This window comes from Aptenodytes patagonicus, chromosome 1 (genome assembly GCF_965638725.1).
Source record: "Aptenodytes patagonicus chromosome 1, bAptPat1.pri.cur, whole genome shotgun sequence".
Taxonomy (NCBI): domain Eukaryota; kingdom Metazoa; phylum Chordata; class Aves; order Sphenisciformes; family Spheniscidae; genus Aptenodytes; species Aptenodytes patagonicus.
Window position 1 is genome coordinate 79,696,068 of NC_134949.1, and position 9,469 is coordinate 79,705,536.

A 9,469-nucleotide genomic window follows, 5' to 3' on the forward strand; every position below is an offset into this window, starting at 1 on the left:
CAGTAAAGGGGGAAAAAGGCCCAGAGTGACAAGTTGTATGCAACAATCAGAGAGCACAGCAGTGATTATCTGTGTGGTGGGTTGACCTTGGCTGGACCCCAGGTGCCCACCAAGCCGCTCAATCACTCCCCCTCCTCAGCAGGACAGGGGAGAGAAAATACAATGAAAAGCTCGTGGGTCAAGATAAGGACAGGGAAATCACTCAGCAATTACCATCTCGGGCAAAACAGACTCAACTTGGGGATATTAATTTAATTTATTGCGAATAAAATCAGATTAGAGTAATGAGAAATAAAACTAAATCTTAAAAACACCTTCCCCCCACCCCTCCCTTCTTCCCAGGCTCAACTTCACTCCCAATTTCTCTACCTCCTCCCTTCCAGCGGCGCAGGGGGACGGGGACTGGGGGTTGCGGTCAGTTCATCACACGTTGTCTCTGCCGCACCTTCCTCCTCAGGGGGAGGACTCCTCATGCTCTTCCCCTGCTCGAGCGTGGGGTCCCTCCCACAGGAGACAGTCCTCCACAAACTTCTCCAACGTGAGTCCTTCCCACGGGCTGCAGTTCTTCACAAACTGCTCCGTGGGTCCTTTCCATGGGGTGCAGTCCTTCAGGAACAGACTGCTCCAACGTGGGTCCCCCACGGGATCACAAGTCCTGCAAGCAAACCTGCTCCAGCGTGGGCTCCTCTCTCCATGGGGCCACAGGTCCTGCCAGGAGCCTGCTCCAGCACAGGCTTCTCACAGGGTCACAGCCTCCTTCAGGCATCCAACTGCTCCGGCGTGGGGTCCTCCATGGGCTGCAGGTGGATATCTGCTCCACCGTTAACCTCCATGGGCTGCAGGGGGACAGCCTGCCTCACCATGGTCTTCACCATGGGCTGCAGGGGAATCTCTGCTCCTGTGCTTGAGCACCTCCTCCCCCTCCTTCACTGACCTTGGTGTCTGCAGAGTTGTTTCTCTCACATATCCTCACTCCTCTCTCCGGCTGCTGTTGCGCAGCAGTTTTTTCCCCTTCTTAAGTATGTTATCACAGGGGCACTACCACCGTCGCTGACCGGCTCGGCCTTGGCCAGCGGCAGGTCCATCTTGGAGCTGGCTGGCATTGGCTCTATCAGACACAGGGGAAGCTTCTAGCAGCTTCTCACAGAAGCCACCCCTGTAGCCCCCCCGCTACCAAAACCTTGCCACACAAACCCAATACAATGTGAGAGGTACCAGAGATCCTTCTAGGTAGACGCCTTCCAGGTAAATGCCTACTTAGGGCAGCCGTGACTTGCTGCCTGTGTGGAAAGCATGAGCTCACTGAAGAAGAGCAGGGGAGAGGAAGAGGAGGGCAGTCTGCCTTCAGCTGCTTCTCCCATTTCTGGCACAGGATAGGGAGGCAGGAGATGCCATACATGCCAATTCATCTTTGTCCTCCCTCCCCAGTCTTCAACCAGATTAGGGCTTTTAAAACAAGTGAGACGGAAGTGGGGGCAGACAGAGCAGAACCAAATGTCCACGCACATTCAGATCCTACATTAGGATGTGAAGAGGTAACAGGGTCTCTAAATCATGGAGATAGTTAAGGGGAATGGACTGGGAGAGAAGAACCTGTATCTGCAACCTGCTTTGCAGAGTATGGCCAGCTACAATCAAAGGTCACGGACCAAAGAAGTATAATGATGGCCACTATGAAGTCCCTCTAGAAGCAGGTTGCAGTCCTCAAACTATAGTGGAAGAAAGAAACTTCTCTTTCTACAGACTTCCACAGCCCTGCTAGGATCACTTTTCCCACCCTCTCTTCTCCACAGCCCAAGCAACCTACTTCAGGCCTCCCCATTATTTCCACCAAGCCATGACCACAGAAATGACCTTTGCTGCTGCCAGCAATGGGATCACACAAGCTACTTTGCCCCTTCCCCTGAGGGTGGTAGAACTTCATTTTACCTTTACTGCTCAGAAACACTGAGCTTGTTGCTTACCTGTGTAGCAAAGTTTTTCCTCAAATGCTTGTCACTCAGAAGAAAGACATTTCAAATAGGTACTGTAAGAAAGACAGCCACGAAGAACACTGTTTTCAATGACGTGAGAAGTGGTCACTGTTTACATATAGACTACGAAAGGTAACATTGAAAATCAAAACCAGCCAGCAGTTCAGTATACATAATAACCAGCAAATTATTATTTGAATAAAATAGGAGATTTCTCAGAACAGAGACAAGACCCACAAATCATACCCCCACAACCAATACATCTGTACTCAGTAAGACCCTTCCCGTAAGGAGGAACGACTCACACGAGTAGGCTATGCAAGGTCACTGTTCATCTACCAAATCAATAAACGTGTAGCTTACTGCAGAAAATGCTGTCAAGTACTAAGAGTAAGGAAAAATGGGGCAGTGGGAAATTGTGTTGCTTCAGGACTATATTGTCGGCAACAAAAAAAGGCATTATATAGGGCTCTTACAGCTACATCCAGTATACGGAAAAGGTAAATGCTCAGATGCATTTAAAACTAAAATACATTCAGAACTCCACCAGGGCTGAGTATTGTTATCATTCATGTTTTCTACTTACAATACAATGTATGCATATTTCTTGTAGACAAGGCCTGGGGGAAGAGAGAATTCAAATGAGATATGCCATATTTTGGCTGTCTGAGTCAGCCTGATTAGACTTTCATATATTCAGGAAGATTTACAAATGGATTGTGTGCCTTTATTTTGAAAACACCCTTGTCTACACGACAATCAGCAAATCCAAAACTGCTGCCCTTTCAAGGACATTTGTCCTGAGCATAGGAAGGTGCAAAAAATACTGATAATGGAGTTCCAAATCTTTCTAGCTTCCCTAAAGGAGGAAATGAAAGACAGTCTGGAGGCTTTGAAGAAGCACAGCTAAATGTTAAACATCTATTCTGTTGGCTTTGAAAATGGATTCAGTTATAAATACGTAACCAAAACCAAACATTCACCTTTGCAACTTTTTCTATACCTCCCTTGCAACACTATCTGTATTCTCCTTACAATATAATTCAAAGTCTTTCTGTAGCTTTCATGTTTCATATAACTTTACATCCCCTTCACGTCAGCAGCCACTGACAAACTCCGGGATCTTTAGGTCCATCCTCAAGAGCACCAGTGGGGCTGGTGTGGACCACGGTGCCAGGAAGGCAGGAAAGACCCTCCACCAACTGTGTTCACTGCTGCCCTCCCACACCCTGGGAGCCTGGCATCAGCGTGTGCTGTAAGCTGCTGTCTAGTTTCTTTTCCTCTCGAGGCAATAGTTACAGCTCTGTCCTCTTACTGATAGCTGAGTTGCAGCCACGAAGGTTTGCTCTGTGTTGAGCTTTCTCACTGAACCATTTATTCCTTGCCTCATTATAATCTTTCTAAATCCTGCCAGAAAATGCGCTGCCTTGCTCTCACTTCTCTTAGTGACCTCGCTTTTATTTGCCCCTTCTTCCTAACTCGGTCACGTGTCTCAGGACTTGAGATGTGTGCTTCATACTCTGCACCTGGGCCCTGAAAGGTGCCGAGTGGCAGGGCTGGGGGCAGCCGGGGCTCCCCGTGGGGGAGCAGGGCAGGCTGGTGGGGGAACTAAGGACAGCCCCAGACCCGGACATGGGGCACCTCCCTGGGGACAGGACAGGATGTTGGCGGAGCTGCAGACCGGCACTGCTGCAGGGTCGCTGGGGCAGGGGCTGACAGACCCAGGCTGGGCTGAAACGGGGTCTGGGGCCGTGGGCAGGGGTGGGAGGGGTTCCCAGGTGGGGCTGGGCAGGGACAGTAAGATCTATTAGTACTGCCAGGGCCCTGACATTGCCCCTCAGTTAGCTCATTTGTACTGCCCAGGTCACCAGGACTCAGAAAATCCTAAACTGTGTTGTGATGGGCTAAGACTGGCTAATATTTCAGCTGCTCTTATATGCTAATATAAAAATATGCTAATATACCTGACATCCTTGCTCTTAAGATACACCCACAGTATCCTGTGTGCTACAGTAACATCCTCAATAGATATTTCTTTCAAAACTCTCATGTTATAGTATACAGGTCATTTGCCACATTTGTCAAAATTTTCCTTCCTTTGAAATCAGCAATACCCAGACTGAAAGTATGATCTTTTCAACTTTGCTTCATATAAAAACTTCAACAGGAGGGGAAAAAAAAAAAAAAGATTAAAAAAAGCAGCTAACTGATGAGAAAACTGCTGCCCCACTGGTTATGAAGCTATTATTTTATCTCTCCTGGTTTGACCATTGTCCATGTGATCTGAGATAGCTCTCATAAATGCCTTCAAGAATTTGTTCTACTGCTACCTTAGTGAAGATTTCAGTTATGTCCAGCTTATGTCCCAGCTAATACGGGACTTAATACTAGAAGCAAGATTCATATCAAGATTGTGCTCCATCTGTTTTACTTCCTTTAGTCTGGACTACTGTGACCCTGGAAAAATCGTAATTGCAATTGACTTGTGTCCCGAGTTGCTCCTTCACTTATTTTCTGGAGTTGCTATAATTGTTTCCAGCGACATTTATTTTTGAGAGAAAAGTTTGTAGGCCAAAAATTATAATAAACAAGGTAGCGTAAGCTAGGTCTGCTTGCAGTCACGTCATGCTGAAATCTATACTATTTCCTGACTTTTTTTAGCCTCTTCCATGAAAGTACTTTTTGCATATTGTATGGATTATTCTAAGTGATACACTAGTCTAGCTTATTCCTCCTGTAATACAAACAAAACTGGAATAAAAGGATTTCAGTGAGGCTGAGGGAATTCTAGAATTCTCCATCCTGGGTCTTTCCTCACTTCATTGCTCTCTGCAAATTCAGAAGAAAAAAAATCTTCTGAAATAATGCACACAAACATTGCACGTATTGCGGACAGTTTCCAGCTTCTTAATTAATTTTCCCACAGTTTTACTCCCAGTGTCTGACGTACATGCCACTCTATGCCATGGATCACCTCAGTTTATCCCGTAGGGTCGTGAGAGCCGTAAGCCTGCGGTCCTCGGCAGATTCACTAGCAGCAGCATGCAACACAGCTGTGCAATTAGTGCCAAGGGGCGGCTAGGCGGCAGCTGCGGTTACCGTCCTTGCTCTCGAGTGTGATGATGTGGTCACTGAGGACAGTGACAGAGGCAGACAGGTCCATGCTGGAGAAGCCTGTATGTATGATGCACAGGCATCTGTGAGATGCCTTCGGTGCTGTAGAGCACTGGGATCAGCGTGCAGAACAGGCATGACCTACCCAACCCAAAGCAGGGTGTGCTGCTCGCCTGAAGAGCCATGTGATGATCTCCACTGCACCTACCAAAGCAATTTACACATAGCCTCTGCTACTTGTCCAGACGTAACTTTTGGATTCATGAAGTCCTATAGCAACTAACGCAGGGTTGCCACTAAACAAAACCAGCTTCAATTTAGAGCTTTATTCTGGTCTTTGTGCTGCTATTCCTTTCAGCTGGCAGAATTGTTTCTGCAGCCAGGTGGTGAACCTGATCAGGAAACTCATCTAAGCTGAAGCCACAAGTCCTACTGTGAAGTGGTGCTAGATGTTCAGGATTAGATCAATATCTACTATATTCATAAAAGTCACCACATTAATGTATCTTATTTTAGGTTACATCAGGGATTGGTATCTTTGCTGAACTGAGTCATCAAACTAAGCCAATTTCGCTTCTTCAAGAAAAAAAAAAAGAAAAAAGAGGGGCCTCATAAAACACCCTCTTCATTTACAAAAATTGTTTTTAATATAGTTTTAAATTGTTTTAATATTCAGTCTTAAGAAGAGCTAAACATTCTATCTGGTTTTATTACCCATGGTATTGGACAGATTAAAAAACCTTTTGCTAAGCATTTTATTAAAATAAAGTTTTTGTTAAATCTCATTTACTTTAAAATTCAATTACTTCAAAAAAAAAGGACATATCAAGATCTGATAAAAGAAATTTTATTTTCCCCCCTTGGGTAACTGAGAGACTTGCTAAAAAAGGACAAAGCCAAAAAGGCATTAACCATTAAAAACAAATTCAGGGAGGTTATATATAGTGTGATGCATTTACATTTGCTGAAATTTCTGCATTTATGCAGGCATATCACAAAACAAGTTAATAGCACAAGCGTACATTTTTCAAATGCATGGAGATCTTTGCAGTCAGGTGAAATGCAGATTAAAAAAACCATACTGAAGTGCAAAGCACTGGTCCAGATCCCTCCCCTTATATCTGTGTGAACAACAGAGTTATCTATCACCTCATTTAGAAAAGCCAAGTACTTAAAAGCAAGAAAATGAGTATTTAAGGACCCTATAAATCTTAGGCTGCCTACATCACAGACGCACTATTATTTCTAGGTATAAAGAAATGTCTATTTCCTCATAACAAAACAGCCTTAGCTACAGAATTCAGAATAAACATTATTCTTTATGTAAACATAGCATAAAAAGCCCTGCAAAAAAAGAAGCTTGCAAGTATACAACATGAAACATTGTTCAGCCTCAAAAATAAGATGAATGTAAATAATTTTACTATAAAACAGAATTGAAGACTGTTCCTTTTGGACGGCAGGTACAGTATTATTGTCAAGAAACAGCACATATAAATATTTTATCACGTATTTCTTGACAGTTAGGGGTTTTTTTATCAGCTGAAAGGACATGTCCATACTAGTCTGTCTACGTGGTGTACTGCGTATCTATAAAACAGCAGACGCTATCCACAAAAGGATGTGCCTCCCAGTGTCCTCCATACCACCTTCACGTTCACTGCCTCGCAGAAAACAGCTGTCATGCATCATAGGACAGCTACTCTGTACTATGGATACCCTACATTTCTGTTAAGAAACGTTTTGTAGTTTCCCTCATATTTAACAGTATTTTTAGATCGATTTCCAACAGGAACCCACTTCATTCAGCACACAAGGTGGATGATAGCCTCGTAACTTTGCTTTTCCCTCATTCAATGAGAGACTCAATTACTGCATGCTACTCAAATCCTGCTCCAAAAATGAAAAGAATTCATTTTCTCCATGCCCTTTTTTTTTTTTTTAACCCCCTTTAAGATTTCTTAGCAAAAGTGTGCCTGGTTGTCTCTTGAGTAGCAATTTTACTCTTACCTAGCAGGTACAAAGAGTGTTGCTGGTGGCAGCTGAAGACCTGAGAACAGAAGAATCCACTGATTTTAAATGCTAAGTTGAGGCATTGCTTCCAAAAGAGAGGGCAACACCAGCACAGAGTACCGCTTGTGCAACGTGTTTCCTAGTGGCTAGTGCTGAACTGGGCAGCTTGCCTTCTGCATCTTTCTACTAGTTTTGGATTTTTAGGGACCAACTGCAGTTTCTGTCAACCTGAAGTCTCACTAAAGTACTTATCAGTGAATTTTATGTATGAAGAATGTTGTGGCTTTAAATCCATTTGAAAATTGGAAAGTCTTACTCAAAGTACAGATTTTTTACAAGTGATCACTAATAGCATGTTTCTCATTTTTGCATCTCCAGATCATGGATTATGATTTGCAGGTGTCTCAAGCACTCATGGCTGTAAATCAAATCAATTGTTGCTGTGTCTAAATATATGAAGTACTGAATAATACTAATTGCTGTAAAAAAACAAACAAAAACCCCATGCTAAGAGATGTCTCTCTTAGCAAACCACTTCTCTTCCTCTTCCTTCCAGCTCCATGTTTCTCAACTCATCAGCAAAACCGGTTGTTAGACAGCACACCCTTGCATAGGGTAGAGCAAATCACAGACGACATGACACCTACGTACATTAGGTGATAGGCGCAGACAGTGCAACAAAAATATGGTAATATATTGCTTTTAGATGCAACGTGCCTCATAAGCATGGGTGTTGCACATCTGCAGCACAAATTATCCAGAAACCTGGATAATCCACCCATGGATAAATCAAAAGCAGACCGCACACCAATGCAAAGATCACGTACGATACCCATAGTTACTGAGAACCTTCAAGTACTCCAGAAGAAATGTTATCTCTAGCCTCCTCAAACTCCCAAATCTTTCACCGATTCCTTCAGTGACTTTTTTTCCCCTATTTTTTTCCCCCTATTTTTACTTACTACACCTGTAATAAGTGAGTCTTAAGAGTATTTGATTTGATTGTGGCTCTGGAGGCTGATCCTATTGATAAGATAAGTAGGTTACTGTGGGGGAAAATGTGTTCTTCTTGGACAATAGACAAAATATTGACTATCACGCAGAAGTTTACTTTTAAGGCACAGAGATATCCATAAACACCTTACTAAATATATATCACTGCTTCTGCAGAGCAAAGTTAAATTAGGACAAAAATAAACATTCATTTGTAAAAAGCTTAATATCTCGATTTTTTAAAGCTTTTTAACTTTTAAGCTATTTATTCTTGCTGTCTTAGCTTTGGAAGAGGTTTTCCTTAGTAGTGACTGAAAATCCCAAATTCATTTCTTAGATACATCTTAAGCTCAGTAATTCACTTTCCCTATACATTACTTTGTTCAACAGCTTCTTTTATAATCTATTAGAAGTAAAAATACAATTCCTTAGGGAAAAATACCATTACGTCTACCCTTGATTTCTGGGGAAAAAAAAGAAAAAACTAATAAAAATCAAAGGTAAGAGAGACATCAGAAATATTTATTTATATAACTGACTTGGTGTTTTAACTTGTCTTACTCTTGTCTTTACCAGTTCCCCTGGACTAACTGGTATTTTGAATTAGTACAATGATAAGGTAAAATAACCTTTGAGTTTTATTACATTTTGAAAGCTGCATGGCTTTTTGCAATTGTGGTCAATAGCACACTAACACTCTGAAGTTGAAGGCAGACTGTAACCAGTTTGTTAAAAGTCCCCAGAAACAGGCAAGGCTACAAATTTTCTAGAAGACCCAAAAACTGTAACTACCACTGCAGATGGTTGGTACCACTTTCTGGCTTTTATTTCCCCTTACTGTGGACTGTTCCATTACCTTGGGAGAGAGAGATCCAAGTCAAGCAAGACAAAACCCAAAAATTTGTGGATGCTGAAAGTGTTTGCAGGCATATAAACTCTATAGTGGAACAAAGGGAGACAAAGTAAGTGCCTGCTTTTTAAACAGACCGAGCAAACCTGGTCTCTCAAGGAAGAGATTGTATAGCAACAGCAGAAGGACCGTAAATTGCTTTCTGCCAACATTAGGTGAAGAATGATGGTTTCCATTGTGTCAAATTCCAGACACTTATTTTGAAACCTGTTATGAAAGGCTGTAACAGAGAGACTAGAGGCAGTGTTTAGTTTTGAGATGAAGACACATAAATCTAGGTGTCTACATGCAGGTGATTATACATGCATCTTGTCTATAAGGTTGCGTTACAATCAAATGGAGATACAGCCAATACTACCTAGTGGTATCCAGAAAGCTATCGAGCTGACCAGTCATAAGGTGTCTACTTTAGAGTAATCAAAGTCAGTCTCTGGCCTCCGCTGACTAAATTACACGGTCAATGAGA